Source organism: Panicum virgatum, chromosome 1N (assembly GCF_016808335.1).
Source record: "Panicum virgatum strain AP13 chromosome 1N, P.virgatum_v5, whole genome shotgun sequence".
NCBI classification, from domain to species: Eukaryota; Viridiplantae; Streptophyta; class Magnoliopsida; order Poales; family Poaceae; genus Panicum; species Panicum virgatum.
The window spans coordinates 56,074,968-56,094,423 of NC_053145.1; the positions used below are offsets into that span (position 1 = coordinate 56,074,968).

The following is a 19,456-nucleotide window of genomic DNA, read 5'->3' on the forward strand; positions in this document are numbered from 1 at the left end:
TTTGATCTTAAATACGCTATTACATATGTTCATGACTAAACATTGACGTCATATGAATTTTTTAAAAAAGTATAAATCCCATGATATATACTAAAATTTTATAATAGTCAAATGTGAAACGAGCTTGAATTTTGAGTCACATGCACATGCACCACTTGCAAAAAGAAGAGGAGTAAATATTTCGTACGGAGCAAACAACTTTTCATTTCTAACACGTATGATCCATGAAATCATTTTTCTGAATCTTTATTAATAAGATTCTTTTGAGAAAACTCAAACATCCAAAACAACAAGAAAGTTGCGTGGTGTATTATATAAGAAAATCCCATTCTACACACACGTATTGCCACTCCCACGTGTATATGAGGAAAGAAGAACCAAAGTATAGATGACAAGGCAAGGAATTGGTGCAGAAAATTTTGTACAAACATGTCTGTGCTATGCATTTTGGGGATAAATAGTCATCATGCATTTGGAGAATATTGCATATATCCTGATAAATCAAGTGTACTTAATCTTGTTAGTGCGTGGAATAATCCTGATGCCTACAATATAGTTGGTCAAAAAATACAATTACTTGTTCCTTATAGAAACGGGGATTATGTGTTTGAAATAAAATAATCTCAATGACGACCTTTTGAAGATGACGAAGTAAGAGAAAAATTACCTAATTTAAAGGTAGCTTATCTAACTTTTGTTAAATAATTCAAGTGGGGTCATATATAGATTGAACTAGGGCTGCCGGGCATTGCACCCCTGGTCAGCCACGGAGACAGTGAGAGAGACTATCTGTCCACCCAACTGGAACTGCCGTTGTGTATAGGTCCTAGTACTCCCTCTGTTCCAAATTATAAGTCATTTCAAAAATTTTGGAGATTCAAACCATTTCAAAGTTTGACCAAAATTATAGAGAGAAACACAAAGATTTATGGCATCAAATAGATATACTATAAAAATATAACTAACAAAGAATCTAATGGTACTTAATTGATATCGTAGATGTTATTATCTTGTTGTATAAATTTGGTCAAATTTAGAAAACTTTGACTCTCCAAAATTCTTAGAATGACTTATAATTTGGAACGGAGGGTGTAGTATTTTAATTTCCTCTTAAAACCGGCGCATGCTACTCATATCTCGGCCTCCTCAAGCTTACAAAAAAAAAATCTCGTGGCCTGCGCACACTTCAAATCTCATGCTGCTTACGTAGTCACGGCAGCGGAACGCCTGCAACGACCAGCGTCTGCGCCAATGGATCGGATTGACCTGTTCCCCAGATTTTACCCCCCTGCAAGATTAATTATTGCCGCATGTGATCGATGAGAGATGGAAAGCATCCAAGAAGAACCCAACAAGGGCATTAAGCTTTTAAGCTAAGCTTCTCCTCATAAAGTAAATAAATAAATAACGAGTGCATTAAGGCACGCTCAGACACAGTGCAATTCCTGCGGGGGTCTTTGTCTTTTCCAGAGACAGGGAGATTCATATGGTCCGGGCTTTGTGTAGCATTACAACAGGAGAGAGAGAGAGAGAGAGAGAGAGAGAGAGAGAGAGAGAGAGAGAGAGAGAGAGAGAGAGAGAGAGAGAGAGAGAGAGAGAGAATAAAGCAATCCGCGATGGAATCGATTGATCTGGCGCCGGCCGGGGCACTCTCCGATCTCCTTCCCTCCCGCCGGCCGGGCCGCTCGTATTATTGCATGATGAGACGCGTGGGGTGTGGCCGCCGGCAGCGAGGCGGGAGAGCGCCCCACCCGAAGCCCCGAACAAATTCCTCCGGCCCGCATGCCTGCCTGCCGGTGCCGGCTGCCGGGGGCTCGGCCCCGCGCTCCCGTGCCCTGCCCCCTCCTCCGATCCGCCGCTGCACGCGGCACTGCTCGCCCGGCCGGCTGACGCCGAGATCTGACCAAACCGTTGAGCTCCCCCCCTCGTCACATCGCTTTCCAGGCCGGCCTGCCGCGCGCGAGGCCCTTCCCCGTGCTGCCTTATCTCTCCCAATCTCTCTCCCCCCATCCCTGTCGCGGCGGCCACCTCGACGTACGCATGTGCTCCCGTGGGCGGGGGCGGCCGGGCGCGCGGCGTGCTCGCGGAGGATATCCCCGTCCGTGACAACGAAGCCCTACTCTTCGTTCTCGCCAGATGCATGGCCCTGACCCCCGGGCGGCCGGCGAGCCTGCCCCACCATCGCACCTAGCCGGCCGGCCGGTCCCCCCGCGCGCCGGGAGAGAAAGTGGGATCGCGCGCATCTGGGGAGTACGATATGTAGTGTAGTAGTACGTAGCTGGAGCAGTATGCGGATTGCGGAGAGACCTCTTGGCGACGACGTACTAGGCATGGGAGCATACGCTTGCTTGCTTTTGCCTGGCCCTTTTTTGGCATCCATGGATCCAGTCATGTTGTCCTGTCGCCAGACCTAGTTTCGATTTTCCGTAGCGCAGTGATGACGCAAATTTTAAAAAAAATTGACGCAAAATCCGACGCAAATTTAAAGACGGAAAAAAATTGAAGATTTTGCGTCAGTCTGTGATGGTGTTTCTTTCTGATCTCTACTAGGATATATTACATATATATGATTTTCTGACGACGTTTGTGGTTGATGATCTCTACAGTATATGGGATGACGACCCAGCTGATGACTAGCTATACACATACTGACATACATGTGTGGTGGAAGAACTAGCATGGAATGCACGATCGAACAGCTCCAAACTGTAGCAAACCAGGGGCCGGGTCCACCAAACCACGGGCTCTCGATCGCTCTGCTGTCGCCACTTGCTGTATCAGACGGCTCAACTTACAGTTACCACGGGTTCTGTTCCTGCCAGGTTGTTTCGTTCGCCAAGGTGCCCCTGGTGGGCGAGCTAACGGTTTGGCATATGCGCGCGCCAATTAATTTCATTGCGCATCCACACCACACATCACTGGTTGGCATGTGACCGGAGACCTGCAGAACTGAAGGTGCCCTGGACAGTGGGCAGGCACTCGATCCACAACCGAAACGATCGCCCCCCATGAAAATCAGGTTCGCGTTCGGTTTCCTCCGGCCCTGTTGCAACGCTATGAGAGGATGTCAAAGATGCCTACGGGCGAGAACGAAGCCATGAGGTGAAGAAAAAAAAAGTAACTCGAGTAACGAGGAAAAGTAGGAACATGATCATAGAACCACCCAAGCAAGCAGTAGCGGGCATTCTTGCCGGAATGGAAGCAGGAGCTGCAGCGTTGAGCAGACACGTACGGCCCGGAAACAAGAATACGAGCCTAACATTATCATGGGCCTTCATGAATAAATCCGATTCCCCAGCAGCACAAGTTCTTTTGGCCCATCTTAATCGGGCAAATTCCGGCCCAGCGCGCTTTTCTGTGTGTTTCGATCCTACCCGGCCCGCCAAACTACAAATCATTGAGGCCGGACACGGAAATGCCGCGTGGCCCGTGGGCTGGCTGGCGAGTCACGTGACGTCAAAAGGTATCAGGCTTATCGGATAAGGTGCCATACATGTCCTTTTCCAATCATCCATGGACCATCCTCTCGAATCGTGTCACTGCAGCAGTGGGCACACATCCCTCGGTGCCCCCGAACCTCGCGCACCCGGTGCGGCGACGACCTGCAACTGCAAACCACCAGCCGCGCGCGCCCGCGCCCGCGCCCACCGGACCCAAAAGCGGTAGCGGTTTGGGTCCCATTTCCAGGCCGTCGGCCCTTTTTTAAAGGCAATCAGCCAATCACCGCGCACACCAACCAATCATCACCTCACCACTCACGGCCGGGAGCGGGAGCCCGAGATGATCCTGGTGGCGATCGTGGCGGAGCTGATGGAGGAGTACACGGTGCTGGTGGCGCGGGTGCTGGAGCAGCTGCTCCGCGGCGCGCCCTTCCCGCGCCGCATGCGCTTCCTCATGCTCCGGAGCCTCCCCTTCGCCGCGCCGCCGCTCCCGCCGCCGCCGCCCGCGCACGCGCTCCACGTCGACACACGCGGCTGAACCTGAACCAACCCCACGGCCGCGTACGGCGGCGTCGCCCGTCCGCCACGCACGCTACGCTGGTCGTCTGGACCTTGGGGTTGGAAGAGCTTGCCGTAGATTTGGTGGTGGCTCCGCGGCTCTTCCTCGTTGAGAAGCTGAAGCAGGAGCTCCTTGTAAATCTTTTTTTTTTATTTAGTTTCTCCGACCACGTCGTGACTGATGAAGAAGAGATTCAGGGTTGTTCTCTCTCTCTCTCTCTCTCTCTCTCTCTCTCTCTCTCTCTCTCTCTCTCTATTTTTCCAGTTTGGATTGGACTTCAGAATTTGGATAGCTTTTGGTTGGTCGTTCAATTTCAAAGCAAGTTTTTGGATAGCTCGAAGCTCGTCCGGGATGTGACTGGGGTTTCACTTTGTCCATGGAGTCACGGTCAGGAGTGAGTGTGAGGGCGTCTGGATATTTCCGACATCCACGTGGCGGCACATGCTACCTTTGGGGCATTGGCCGTTGGATCACGATCGGACGCCTGGCTGTCGAATCGCCATCGCTGGCAAAACAATGACAGTGGGTGGGACCATGGGATTGGGGGCCACCTCTGGCGTCTCAAGTGGCAGTCCCAGTCCGGATGCGTCGCTGACGCGCGAGGTGGTCTTTACTGAAGCAGTGAAGCGTGTCGCTCGAGCAACGTCTCTCGAGTCTCCACTCCAAACCCAGCAACACGTGTGGTGCGTGCGCGCGCATGTCACGGATCAGGTCCGTAGCTTGTGCCGTCCGACCGACCCTGCTCAAAAGAATTCTCAGTGAAGCCCGTACAGGTCGAATGGCGTTTTCAAAGTTGCCCCACCAGATTATCTATCTCTCATACTAATTTTTATATTTTTTATTCATCACTAATAATACCTTTTACAGTACATTTTAGTAGATGCTGGGCTAGTCTGGCAGCAGATGTTAACTAACCCAAAGAAGAAAGCCCGTCATTGAAATTTCCTTGGACGATATCCCACGAAGGGGAAATTACCCTGTGCCGTTTGGAAGCTAAATGTGTTAGATAACTAGGCAATTTCGGTATATTTTAATTCCAAATATTACTAGTAATTTTATGGCATAAATGAGTGATAATGTGTGAATAAGATATGTGCATGTGTCCATGTTATTCTTACTAATAAACATGAACAAAAAGTTAAACCAGAATAGATTTAGAGTATACCCCAAGGCGGGACCAGTGCCGGAGGCACCAGTTGCGCTGTTACCAGCTGGAATAGACATGCTATTCGACTGCCCTTGCCTGAAGTAGCCGAACGATGTCGAAGAGGTTCGCAGTGCAGTCCCACGAACGGTCAACAGGAAGCAGACGAAGTAGTCGTTCGTTCACGCCGGGAAGTAGACGAAGTAGTCGATCAGGGAGCGAGCAGTTGCGTCAAGACGCTCCCCCAAAAACCTGATTGCCCGCGTCCCGTGCAGGACCTTCAGCGAGCAGAGGTTCCGGAGGCCTGCTCTCGCTAGAGCTGTGCGCGCAGCACTAGCGATGGGAACGGCAGAAAGCAGCAGAGGGAAAAGGGAGAGGTCTCCTAAGTAGGAGTACCTAGATCAAGTGCTGAAGTGTGTGTAGATGAGAGAAGGAAGGGGTGGTTTATATAGGCGTGGAGGTGCCTCAGGTTCAACGAACCTGGACATCGTAAAGAGTTTTGATGAGCGGCCGTTACTGGTCTGATTCTCCAGTCATTACTGTCAATGTTTATTATCTGTTTTAATATCCTTAACAGCAAAACATTTTTCTCATGTCAGCACATCACGTCGCACCGCACCTGCACGTCACGTCCCACGGCCTCGCCCACGCCCACGCCCACGGCCTCGGCCGCACCGCGCCTCGCCTCGCCTCGCCTCGCCCACGCCCACGGCCACGGCCACGGCCTCGGCCCGGCCCGGCCCGGCGAGGCGAGCGAGCGCCCGCGCGTATGGTTCACCGACCTCCTCTTACCGGCTTCACAAGTGGTGTACACGAAGTCCACCCTTTAAGTCGGTTGAGATCCTCCTCAAATCCCGGTACGGAATTAAACAATTGATTCCCTAGCATTTAATAGTAGACTTTAAATTCTTTTATTGTATTGATTAGAATAAATGGGCCAAGCCCATAATTCCAACAATCCCCACCAAGAAATTCAAGCCACACTAGAAATGCCATCATTCCCTCATTGATATACTAGTATTTGACAGAGACTGTTAAGTTGAACTTCCATTTATGACAAAAGCTACACTTATTCACAGCTGTACAATGGACTATGCCGTGAATTGGCAGTCTTGTGCAAACAAATTTGACCAGAGCCCTACACTGGTACTAGGCTGCAAAAGCATCCCCACGGTTTGGAGCTTATAAGTCATACTCCAGGCCCTTCATGAGTTTCTAGAGAATACTCAGTTCTCATAAACCATGACCAGTAGTCAGACTCATATAGGTGTGTTCCTTTCAGATGTTCTGTAGGACAACATCTTTGTTTCAAGAAAACAACTCATTTGTTTTAAAGAAACCACATGGAACACATTAAGATATAGACCAACCTGTCATACAGATTAGAAGAGAAATGCACCTTATACACGGAATGAGCCCTTTTCACAAAGGTTCTCTTCTCTCAGTCAGACTTTAGTTTGTTTCACCATCCTAATTCACGGGATCTCCGATCACATAGGACATGTTTCCACTATAGAATGACTCACGTGGGTCTCAAGCCCAATTCCATAGATGCATTGTCTATCACATTTCGTGAAAGACCTTTTGTAAACTGATCTGCCAGATTTTTAGCCGTCTGAACATAGTCCAGGGCTATAACTCCAGAGTTTCTCAATTTTCTGACAGATTTCAACCGCCTTTTCACATGTCTAGATGACTTTATGTTATCCTTTGAACTGTTCACCTTGACAATCACCGTTTGATTGTCACAGTTCATTAGAATTGCCGGTATTGGTTTTTCAACTATCGGCAAGTCCATAAGGAGCTCACGAAGCCACTGAGCCTCAACAGTGGCGGTATCTAATGCTGTGAGTTTTGCTTCCATAGTTGACCTCGTTAAGATGGTTTGCTTGCAATACTTCCAGGAAACAGCTCCACCACCAAGTATAAACACATATCCACTTGTGGTCTTTATCTCATCAGCATCATAAATCCAGTTTGAATCACTATACCCTTCTAGTACCCTTGGGTACCCGGTGTAGTGAATTCTATAGTTCATTATCCCCTTTAGATAGCGCATTACTCTTTCAAGAGCCTTCCAATGATCATCTCCCGGGTTTGAAACAAACCGGCTCAGTTTGCTTACAGCAAACGAGATGTCAGGTCTTGTAGCACTAGCTAAATACATCAATGAATCAATGATCTGAGAATATCTCAGCTGATCTCGCATTATCCTTTTGTTCTTCCTAAGAATTAAACTGGCATCATATGGTGTTGAGACAGGTTTATAGTCGCTATAACCAAAGCGACTTAACACCTTCTCCACATAGTGAGACTGTGTAAGAATCACCCCACTATTGCTCTCTTTTACCAGCTTTATATTAAGGATAACATCAGCTTCTCCCATGTCCTTCATCTCAAAACTTTGAGATAAAAACTCTTTGACTTCCTTAATCACATTAAGGCTAGTGCCAAAGATCAGTATGTCATCCACATACAAGCACAAATTCACTCCTTCAGCCCCACCATAGCGATAGTACACACATTTGTCAACTTCGTTCACAACAAAGCCAGTAGACGTCAAAGTTCTGTCGAACTTTTCATGCCACTGCTTAGGCGCTTGCTTGAGACCATATAAAGATTTCAACAACTTACAAACCATTCCTTCTTGACCCTTTGATACAAACCCATCCGGCTGATCCATATAGATCTCCTCTTCTAACTCTCCATTAAGGAAAGCCGTCTTAACGTCCATCTGATGAACGAGAAGACCATAAGAGGCTGCCAGGGAAAGTAACACTCGAATTGTGGTCAATCGGGCAACTGATGAATAAGTGTCAAAGAAATCTTCTCCTTCTTTTTGGGTATAACCCTTGGCCACAAGCCTAGCCTTGTACTTTTCAATAGTACCATCTGGCCTAAGCTTTTTCTTGAACACCCACTTGCATCCAACCGATTTACATCCATAAGGACGTTCAACGACCTCCCAGGTTCCATTAGACATAATAGAATCCATCTCTCCTCACTGCTTCCTTCCAATAGTCAGCATCAGGAGATGAACATGCCTCTTCAATGGTTCTGGGTGTATCATCTATGAGGTATACAATGAAATCATCACCAAAAGACTTTACAGTCCTTATCTCTTGCTCTTTCTCGGAGCATCATTGTTATCCTCCTCGGGATTTTTCACAAGTGTATGTTCATTGTGTTCTATCGGCTCAGCAGAGCTATCATCCTTGATGAACTCTTGCCTAGATGAACTTATTTCATCTCTCATGTGAAAAATGTTTTCAAAAAATGTAGCATCTCTGGACTCCATTATAGTACCAACATACATGTCAGGTACTCCAGATTTCACTATTAAAAATCTATACCCAACGCTGTGAATAGCATAAACTAGAAAGATACAATCCACAGTTTTAGGTCCAAGCTTACGTTTCTTGGTTATTGGCACACTCATTTTTGACAAACAACCCCATGTACGTAAGTATGAAAGTGTTGGTCTTTTCTTCTCCCATTCCTCGAATGGTGTTATCTCTTTATTCTTTGTAGGAACACGGTTTAGGACATGACATGCAGTCAATATAGCCTCACCCTACCATTCCTTGGAAAGTCCCGTTGTATCTAACATGGCGTTAACCAAATCCGTTAGAGTGCGGTTCTTTCTTTCGGCAACCCCGTTTGACTGAGGTGAATTGGGAGGCGTCCTCTCATGAATAATACCATGTTCCTCGCAGAATAAAGTAAATAAATTTGAGAAGTACTCGCCACCACGATCTGACCTAACTCTTTTGATCTTTCTCTCAAGTTAGTTTTCTACTTCATCTTTATAGATTTTAAAGTAGTGTAAAGCTTCATCTTTTAACTTCAACAAATAGATGTAACAAAATCTAGTACTGTCATCAATCAAAGTCATGAAATATCTTTTACCACCTTTTGTCAACACTCCATTCATTTCGCACAAATCGGAATGAATTAATTCTAAGGGTGCCAAGCTCCTCGCCTCCGCGGCCTTATGAGGCTTGCGAGTTTGTTTTGATTCAACACATACATGACACTTAGAATTTTTGATAAAAGTAAACTTTGGAATTAAACTCAAATTAGCTAAGCGCATCATACAACCAAAATTAACGTGACAAAGCCTCGAATGCCAAACATTTGTTTCATCAACGTTAATAACATTGTATGCAACTTTATTACAAACATCTGACAAAGAAAGAAGGAACAAGCCTCCGCTTTCATAACCTTTTTCAACAAAAGTACCAAACTTAGACAAGATACATTTATTGGACTCAAAGACTAATTTAAAACCATCTCTACACAATAGAGAGCCGCTGACTAGATTCTTCTTGATGGTGGGGACATGCTGCACGTTCTTCAGCTGCACGGTCTTCCCCGAAGTAAACTTCAGATTTACCGTACCAACACCAAGAACACGCGCATGCGATCCATTCCCCATCAGCAAGGAGGAAGTCCCTCCGTCCTGGTAAGAAGAAAACAAAGAAGGATCAGCACAAACATGAATATTAGCACCAGTGTCAACCCACCATTCGGGTGAACAAAAAACTAAAAGAACTGTAGGTAATAAATTACCGTACCCCGATGTTCTTCCAGGCTCGCTAATGACCATGTTGGCGGAGTTGTTGCTTTTGCGGTTCGGACACTTTGCAGCAAAGTGTTCTGTACTAGCGCACACATAGCAAGCTCCCTTCTTCTTCTTCTTCTTGAAGGTGGTTGTCTGCTTAGTCTATGGTTGGTTCTGCGGTGGCTTTTTCTTGTTCTTGTGGGAGTTGTTCTTTTGAACAAGGTTGGCGCTAGAATCACCAACAACTCCTTTCCCACGTATGTCCTTTGCTCTCGCCTTCTCCTCAACATCAAGAGTCCCTATGAGTCCATCTATGGTGAACTCCCATCTCTTGTATTTTAGAGAAGTAGCAAAGTCCCTCCAAGAAGGTGGCAGCTTAGAGATAATACCTCCGGCCACAAACTTATTGGGTAACACACATAGGGACTCTTTGCTACAATTTTTGAGATCTTTTGCCAGAGTATGTATTTCATGAGGCTGTTCCACCACAGAACGGTCTTCGATCATCCTATATTCAAGGAACTACTCCATCGTATACAACTCACTGCCGGTGTCAGACACTCCATATTGAGCCTCAAGAGCATCCCACAACGCTTTGCCAGTTGGCAGCCGGACATAGGAATCCACCAGGTTTTCACCGAGAACACTAATGACCAAGCCTCGAAAGAGGGTATCAGCCTCATCGAACGCACTCCCTTCCTCTGGAGTGAACTGTTCAGGCTTACCCTCTTTTACATGGATCACTCTCGATATTATTAACCATAATATAAGCCGCTCTTACCAACGTTTGTAATTTGAACCATCAAAAGGTGGTGGTTTGATTGATGCAGCAAAGCTAGATACCGAAAGGCTATTAACAAAATCAGGTTTTTGGATTGTTAGATAACTAGGCAATTTTCGGTATATTTTAATTCCAAATATTACTAGCAATTTCATGGCATAAATGAGTGATAATGTGTGAATAAGATATGTGCATGTGTTCATGTTATTCTTACTAATAAGCATGAACAAAAAGTTAAATCAGAATAGGTTTAGAGTGTACCCCAAGGCGAGACCAGTGCCGGAGGCACCGGTTGCGCCGTTACCAGCTGGAATAGACATGCTATTCGACTGGCCTTGCCTGAAGTAGCCAAACGATGTCGATGCAGGAAGAGGTTCGCAGTGCAGTCCCACGAACGGTCACCAGGAAGCAGACGAAGTAGTCGTTCGTTCATGCCGGGAAGTAGACGAAGTAGTCGATCAGGGAGCGAGCAGTCGCGTCAAGACGCTCCCCAAAAACCTGATTGCCCGCGTCCCGTGCAGGACCTTCAGCGAGCAGAGGTTCCGGATGCCTGCTCTCGCTAGAGCTGTGCGCGCAGCACTAGCGATGGGAACGACAGAAGTAGCAGAGGGAGAAGGGAGAGGTCTCCTAAGCAGGAGTACCTGGATCAAGTGCTGAAGTGTGTGTAGATGAGAGGAGGAAGGGGTGGTTTATATAGGCGTGGAGGTGCCTCAGGTTCAACGAACCTGGACGTCGTAAAGAGCTTTGATGAGCGGCAGTTACTGGTGTGATTCTCCAGTCATTATTGTCAACGTTTATTCTCTGTGTGCCTTAGGTTCAACGAACCTGGACGTCGTAAAGAGCTTTGATAAGCGGCAGTTACTGGTGTGATTCTCCGGTCATTACTGTCAACGTTTATTCTCTGTTTTAATATTCTTAACAGCAAAACGTTCTTCTCATCTCAACACATCACGTCGCACCGCACCTGCACGCGCACCGCCCGTTCGGCCGCACCTCGCCTCGCCACGACCACAACCTCGGTGTGATTCTCCAGTCATTACTGTCAACGTTTATTCTCTGTTTTAATATTCTTAACAGCAAAACGTTCTTCTCATCTCAGCACATCACGTCGCACCGCACCTGCACGCGCACCGCCCGTTCGGCCGCGCCTCGCCTCGCCACGGCCACAGCCTCACCCACGCCCACGGCCTCGGTCCGGCGCGGCGAGCGCGCGGGGTTCACCGACCTCCTCTTACCGGCTTCACAAGTGGTGTACACGAAGTCCACCCTTTAAGTCGGTTGAGATCATCCTCAAATCCCGGTACAGAATTAAGCAATTGATTCCCTAACATTTAATAGTAGGCTTTAAATTCTTTTATTGTATTGATTAAAATAAATAGTCCAAGCCCATAATTCTAACAAAATGATCTGTCCATTGGCGTTTGTTTACTTTATTTTCGCTGGTGCATTACAATAGAGAAATTGTAGATATTATTTTACTGGTCCATGTAAGCAACATTTTATCAGGAGATAAACGAATAGAAAATGCAAAGTGTCAAATATTATACTATTCCATATAAGCTTAATCCATATATTGTCAAGATATCATCCAAAAAAGCAGAATAGTTACTGAATGGTCCTGGGTAACAGGCACATGCTATTCCATATAAGCTTAATCCATCTCGACCAGCACCAACATACTCATGATGAGACATGGCTAAAATGATTTACACCTTACAAATCAAACTACTGAGATCAATCAAAAATCAGATATCAAAAGATTGTATCGACTGCCAAACACCGTTTCCTAACAGAGATGAACCGCTTTATATGGCATTGTCCACAGTTGGAGGTAAAAATCATGGAGAAGACAGACCATGGAGATAGATTACTAGCTAGGTAATAGTTTCTTCCAGAAAACTAAAGAAAAATCACGTGGATGAACAAAAGCAGAAGCAAGGTGTAAGCTGCATGTGATCTTTAAGTTACCAACATCACAATATTCAACCAACACCGCACTTGCGCCACTCCTGTCACAAAGTTCCAACTTCTATATATGCATTGGTACCACTAAGTGCTCTGCAAGTAACGTAAAGAAACCTCATAAGCTGAATGCTAAATATTGAATGCACTGCACGGACTAAATAAATTCAAGAAGCTAGAATGCTGAATTCTGAGCGAGAAACCAAAAAAAAAAAAAAAATCCATATATCATGTTGTATGCTAACAGATGCTGAACCAAAATTTCTTTAAGCTAACAAACATTTTATTTGAGAGGATAACCGATATTGAGCTAGTAAGAAATTATATTTTTTTTGAACTACCTAACAGATTGTATTTTATCATACAATAAATTGGTACTACTACTAGAACATTCAGTCCATGTCTGCACACTGCAACATCACCAAACAACATGATAACCAATGGTAATAACTAGAGCTGAAGGGTTGGGAAAATATTGTCTCTAGAACAATTCTTAGCTTTATACATGGTCAAGATAAATAAAAGGCTAGGACACTATATTAGGCTTCAGTAGATCGGCGGGCGTAATAATAATATACTTGTTTAATTTGCAGAGAGGATGACGAACAACACACTGCTTTGTAGCAGATTGGGTGTACCTAATCTCAATCTATCTAGAGGCATCAGACCATGGCAAGCTTGCACTATATCTATCAATATATTATGCATCGCATGCAGTATATGAATGCACCACATGTTCACAAATGTGATACTACAATGTAAAAATGAGGGCCTGATTATGATCGATGAAGATGATACCGTGAACAACAGATATAGGAGTATGATGGATTTTCCAATGGCTTCTAGACCTGCAATCCGTCCATCTGTTTCGTTTTCACCAAATTTTATCTGATGATGCATGTAACAGACCAATGGAGCAATCCCCAATCGGGCCAATCCAGCCATGACTTGGCCAGGGACTTGACCTCTGACAACCTGAACAGACTCGGACTGCTGACTAACAGACTCTGCTAACTGAAACAAAAAGACTGCGACGCAGAACACTACTGAACACAAGGATTACATCAAACAATTCAGGGTGCTAATTTCGTGTTAAGGACAATATGAATTATGAATCACCAAAAGCTAAAGCAAGATTTCAATATACAAAGCTACTCAATGCATTCTGAATAGTAGTACACAATACATAAGAGTTCAGTTACATCAACATTTTTAGAGCTAGTTCGGCAGTACATATATGGATTTGGAGCCATGGCACTTCAGAGTTCGATTGAGGTTTACCTGGAACGAGAGGTCCACCTGGGAAGGGGGAGAGGGAGAGCAGTGCCTGTGTCAGATCACCTGCTCACTGCGTTCGGCTCATGCCCGAATCTTGCTCTGCTCCTAACCGCAAGTCTTCTTCAGCAGGATCTACAAGAAAAATGTGTGAGTAGAAGAGTGGAGAAACCCTAGCGAGAGGCAGGGAGATGTGCGGGGAGAGGGAGGGGGAATCACCTGATGCGAAGGAGGAGGTGGCTGCAAAGACACCAGTGGAGAAGACGCTGCGGTTGCGAGGTCGGAGGACGAGATCGACATGCGGCTGCGGCACTCTCCCACTCGAGCTCGCGGAGCCGAGCGGAGCGAAACGAGGAGGGACGGGGAGTGCTGCCCGATGTCTATAGGCCGGGCGCTATTCCGCTGGGAAACTGGGCTTACCCGGGCCCGAAACCCCCACGCACCAGGGCTTCCAAAGGCGCATGTTGGGCGCGGGGGATCCCCGCCAGGAAGTGGGCTTCCAAACTGAATAGGATGGAGGGGGGAATACCCTACATTGAGCAAAAGGGAGGTGTGTTTTGGCGATCACCAAAAATTTTTTGGTATTGGCGATAGAATTGGTTACTGGATCACCTCCCATTACCAAAAGGACAGACTTTTAGTTAGGGAGAAGGATAAGTAATCTGCTGGAGATGATCAAGTGTTCCAAGCGCCTGGGAATGCTGGGTGTCAAAACTAAGGTGGTCTAGCTTGAATCAGGTTAGATCTCCTTTGGGCTTTCCCTTTCCCCTTCTGGGTGTATACCAAACTGCCGGTATTTCCGTTTTAAGTAATGGAAATGAAACTTGCCTCCTGTCGAGAAAAAAATGAAGATCAGAAACAAGTTAGTTTAGCTTGGATTATCTCCAACACTTTGATGTTTATAGCTAAAGAGACCCAATATCCAATCCCCAATACTTTGATGCTTAATATCCAGAATTAATTTTTCAAAATGATAATATCTGTCATCAATTTCTCAAGAACGAGGCCTTCCAGATCATAATCACATGCCCACCTAATTTGTTTTATTGAATGGTAACTGAACCAAGCCACTCGTGTGCAATGGAGGGAGATGGCTTTTACTGTTGCATAGATGTTCTCTAGCAGATATAGAAGACCTATGCATGGACAATTCGGGAGTGTCAGCAGCATCATATCCACAGCCTTACATTTATATTTCAAACCTCGACTATTTCATATGGTGGTCCAAATGGAGCCTGCTATACAAAGGTTCAGGCTCTACTCATGGGATATGGCATTTCTGACCCTAACCATTAAGAATTACAGATAACCGAAGATTATGCAGCATGTTTGGCTGCTCATCGAAACTTAACTAATAAAATGCACCTGAAAATGACATTTTCCAAACCCAAATACTAAGGATTTAAGGAAGTAAATCCTTATTGAATCAAGCCCATAGCATTTGTTCTACATCGAACTAAATTTTAAGAAACATTAACTGAATTGGCATTTCAGCAACATATATTCTACAGACACCATCAGAGGGCACAAAGCTGCAGTAGCGAGTTTTTCATATTAACTCCCAGGGCCCTGCTCCAAAGAAGCCCCGATATCAAATGTTCCACCATTGGATACACAGTTCAAATGTAATCCTGCAAGGAAACTTACCAGCTTAAAGGCCAGCAATTTCTTTTCAGCTCCCAGCATCTTATTCTACCAGCAGAAGTATCTACAGATTTTGTTCTCATGAATGTACTTGTAATCCCAATTTAATAGGAAGATTATCTGCAACATAGAAAGCATCACAAAAGGTTATTAAGTATGCCTTAAAAACACCACATTTGAGGAATTCATGCCTTGTCAAAGACAAATGAAGGCCAGCACAAAATGATCTCGAAACAGAACACAGGGATTGAACAACCATCAATTGCAATCAGACCCAATAACAGGATTTGTGGAACATTGAACCCATAAGCATATAATACTTTGTCGAACAATTTAGTTTGCAATATCTACTATGCAAGCACATAGCATGAAAAGTGCATGTTTGAGTGTTTCCCTATAGGCTGATAAGAAAGGTCTGCCTAGTGGCTAATGGCTACACTCATGGTTGTAGGCAGAAAATATACTCTGACCTGTGTTGGCAAAATGAACAGGAATAGGTGAACCAATAATCTTACATCCAACATTTTGTTCTTTCCGGGTACTATAACCTGCAAGCACAATTACAAATGTTCATTGCCTTAGTGGAAGGGGTTAAAACTATGTCGATGAGTAAATGTAAAAAAAAAATGGATCCGAAGAACAAAATACCCATAAATGTACTAAACTGTCCAGAGCAAACCTGCATACACAGCTTAACCAAAATTGAACTTAAGAGATGCAAGCAGCAGGCAATGAATTAACTGTAACATTCTTCTAGAACGAGTGATGGGCTGCGCGAATCTTATCAATGACTATAAGAACCCCAGAACTTGGAAGCAAACATTGAGCTCTTATGCTGCACTCCAAGCAAAAAGAAATGATGGCAATGTAAAATCATAATAGGATAACTTTTGGACTCAACATTTACATCCATTAGCAAGTGTCTTAACAGTTTAAAGTAGAGCTCAGGTATCTGAACTTTCATGGTTTTGCGCTATCAAAAAATGAAGCTTATGAATGCTCACCAGTTTGTAATACATCATCAGATATGGCATAGTCAAATATATCTTCCAGTTTTCTAATATTTCACTGTAACGTGGTGAGTGCCTCCAGCTTTCATTTTCTCCGGAGGCTTTGCTTATGTGCTGATTTGAAGGACATGCCAAAGAGGATTAATTTTACTTCAAAATTTTTTAGCAAATCATGAGTTTCATGATTACAGAAATAGAAATTGGCACAATATACTGTAACTTCTACCAACTGCAGTTCATCTCCTAAGCACAACTATGCCTGAATACGATCATCTCCTACATGTTTTATCCTCAAATAAAAGCGACATATCTGGGACACTGTGAACTACAGCTGACTTTAGAAGCTTGTCTGGATGTATAGGATTTCTCGTGGTCATCGCAGTTGTCCCTGCCCGTCGCCTCCCATCCCTTCTGTAATTTGCGGAGTGCCTTGAAGTGCACCTTCTCCAGCTGATCTAAGGCCTAGCTTACTGAGAAAGCCACCATCCAGGGTGTTTGCATCAGGAGCAGGCGATACTTCACTCTCCTTCTTCCTTTTATGGGCTAGGATAGCTTCAATAGCAGCAGCACTGGCTTTAGCCGCATCCTCATCCTTAGCAGCAGCCTCTGCCCTCCTTCTCTCCCTCTCTTCCTTGACAAGAGCCTCTGCCCTCGCCTTCTCTTCCGCGGCTCGGGCATCTGCTTCAGCATGTTGCCTCTCCACATCCTCATATAACTTGGTAATGTCATCTTCCCGCCCGCCTCCACGTAGAGCTCCTTCCAAGAGCTCCCTCATTTCGTCACTGAAGACAACCTTCTCATCCAAAAGAATAGCTTTTGCAATGTTGGCCGCATCATCCAACTGACCAGCAGCAACATATGCCTTCAGCAATGTCTCATAGCTTGAGATGCTTGGGCTAACTCCCTTCCCTTTCATCTGATCAAAATATTCCTGAGCCTTATCAAGCATACTGAAACCCACCAGGCCACCAAGAAGTTTATGATATGTGATCGCATCAGGCTTCAGCTCCAATCCATCCATTTTGTCAAAGTAAGAGATGCCATCATCAATGCGATCAACACTGAAGCATGATTCCATGAGTAGTACAAGTGTCTCCTCATTCGCACCAACACCACATTCGCACATCTTATTGTAGAGCATCTCCACCTCACTTATCAATTGGTTAAGTCCCAGATGCCGAATCAAATTATTATAGGATGCAACATCTGGCTCCAGCTTCCACTCCCCCATCCTTCTGAACACTGCAATTGCATCTTCAAATCTCCCAGCAGCACAATAGGCATCGACCATCACCCTAAAGCTTCTCAGATCAACTGCAACCCGCAGTGGAGGGTCATGCTCCCCGAGCATTCTGTCGAACAGATTGAGTGCATCCTCCAACCTCCCATGCTGTCCAAGTGCATCAACCACCTCATTGTAGCTCTCAGCCCCAAACCTCACCTCCGATTCAACACCAAGCACCTCTTTGTAGCACTCCATAGCCTTCTCCTCCATTCCTATAAGGAAATACGCCTTCATGAGACTTCCATACACGATGCCATCAAGAACCGGCTTGCCCCCAACCTTGTCCGTGAGCTCTTGGTATAGCTCCACAGCTTTGGCTCCATCCCCAGCACCCACGAATCCAACCATGAGGAGGCTGTAGACCTTTGGATCCGGGCCCCACAACCCCAGAGTCGAGCATCTCATCCTTGAGAAGGACGGCATCTGCGAGTCTTCCGTGGTCGGCCACCAGGCACTCGACGACGACGCGATAGGCCGTAGGGGAGGGCGGCACGGGGGACCTGGGCCGGGCGAGGAGGCGGAGGTGATGGAGCGCGTCGTCAGGGAGTCGGCGCGCTGCGAGCGCGGAGAGGTAGAGCACGTGCGTGGCGGCAGTGGGCGGGACGGCAGCCTGGAGGGCGAAGCGGTGCAACGCAAAGAAGTCATTGAAGCGGCGCGCGCGGAGGAGCGCTGCGAGGACGGCGGTGCAGGTGAAGGAGGAAGGGCGGCAGTTGGAGTGGAGCGCGTGGCGGGTGAGGAGCGCCGCCTCCGGGAGGTCGGCCTGAGGGCCCGAGAGGAGCGCGAGGATCCGGTTGTGGAGCGCCAGGCGGGACGGCGCCAGCGTGGGGAGCGGCTCCGCGAGGCGCACGGCCTTCGGGGAGGGCGCGGGGACGGGGGGCGTCGCGACGAACGTGTCCTGGCGGCGCTCGCGGCGTGCCGCAGCGGCCGAGGCGGCGTCCGCGTGCGCGAGCGGGAAGAGCGCCGGCACGAGGCGGCGCGCCGAGAGAGGCTTGGAAAGGGACATCTTCCGCGGTTGGGCACGGCGCCGCAAGAGGCCGCCGGACGGGGAGGAGGGGTCACAGAGTGAGGGAAGGTGCTTGAGGATGTTGTCGTCCTGGTTGATGAGGATGGTGTACGCGATGGCTATGACGGCTGGTGGCAGCAGTCGTCAGGAGGGAGGAGCGGCTGGCAGCGGCAGCCGGGTGGCGCGGCTGGCGGCGCCGGATGGCCGGGGGCGGCGACCGGAGGGAGGCGCGGGTGGCGGCGCCCGGCGGGAGCCAGAGGTTGGGTCGGGGCGGTAGGGGAGAGTGAGATTGTTCGTCCAAACCTAGGGTTTGGGTGGGACTGTATTAACACTAATTATTAAAATTTAGTTTAAAATTAGATTGACACGATTTATTATTAAAATATTGAGAAAATTGAATCTATATCATTAAAAGATCTCAAAATTAGATATATATATCATCGTTATCTTACTGACATACTCCCTCCATATCAGTTTGACATGTCGTTTTAGGCTGTTTTTTTTATAAACATTCATGTATTTCTAGATAAGAAAGACTTACAAATACGCGTACCCATACAGGAACATACTGGAAGGATACAGAGACAACTGTCCCACCCAAACATCACAAAGGACCCTGAAGAAAAGAAAAAAATTACAACCAAGTCCCTAGGTCCTTGAGAAATCGATGCTTGAGATCTCTAGCGCCGGCCGCCGCCGTAAAGGAGAACGCCGAGCAACCCCATGAGCTGAAGGAACTCCATCGCCCGCCGGCTTTGAGGTGAGTCGCAGTAGACGCCCGTCCCAAAG

The 19,456-nt window shown here is 46.6% G+C and overlaps 1 pseudogene across 1 annotated transcript; it reads right to left on the reverse strand.

Annotated features, from left to right (window-relative positions):
* Positions 1–12,044: 12,044 nt before the first annotated feature.
* Positions 12,045–18,950, reverse strand: LOC120656820 (annotated as a pseudogene). Its single transcript, XR_005668001.1, has 5 exons — positions 15,840–18,950; positions 15,373–15,489; positions 13,945–14,556; positions 13,732–13,860; positions 12,045–12,546 (listed from the first exon to the last, which is right to left on the reverse strand). The product of XR_005668001.1 is annotated as a pentatricopeptide repeat-containing protein At3g49240, mitochondrial-like (transcript).
* Between the last annotated feature and the right edge of the window lie 506 nt (positions 18,951–19,456).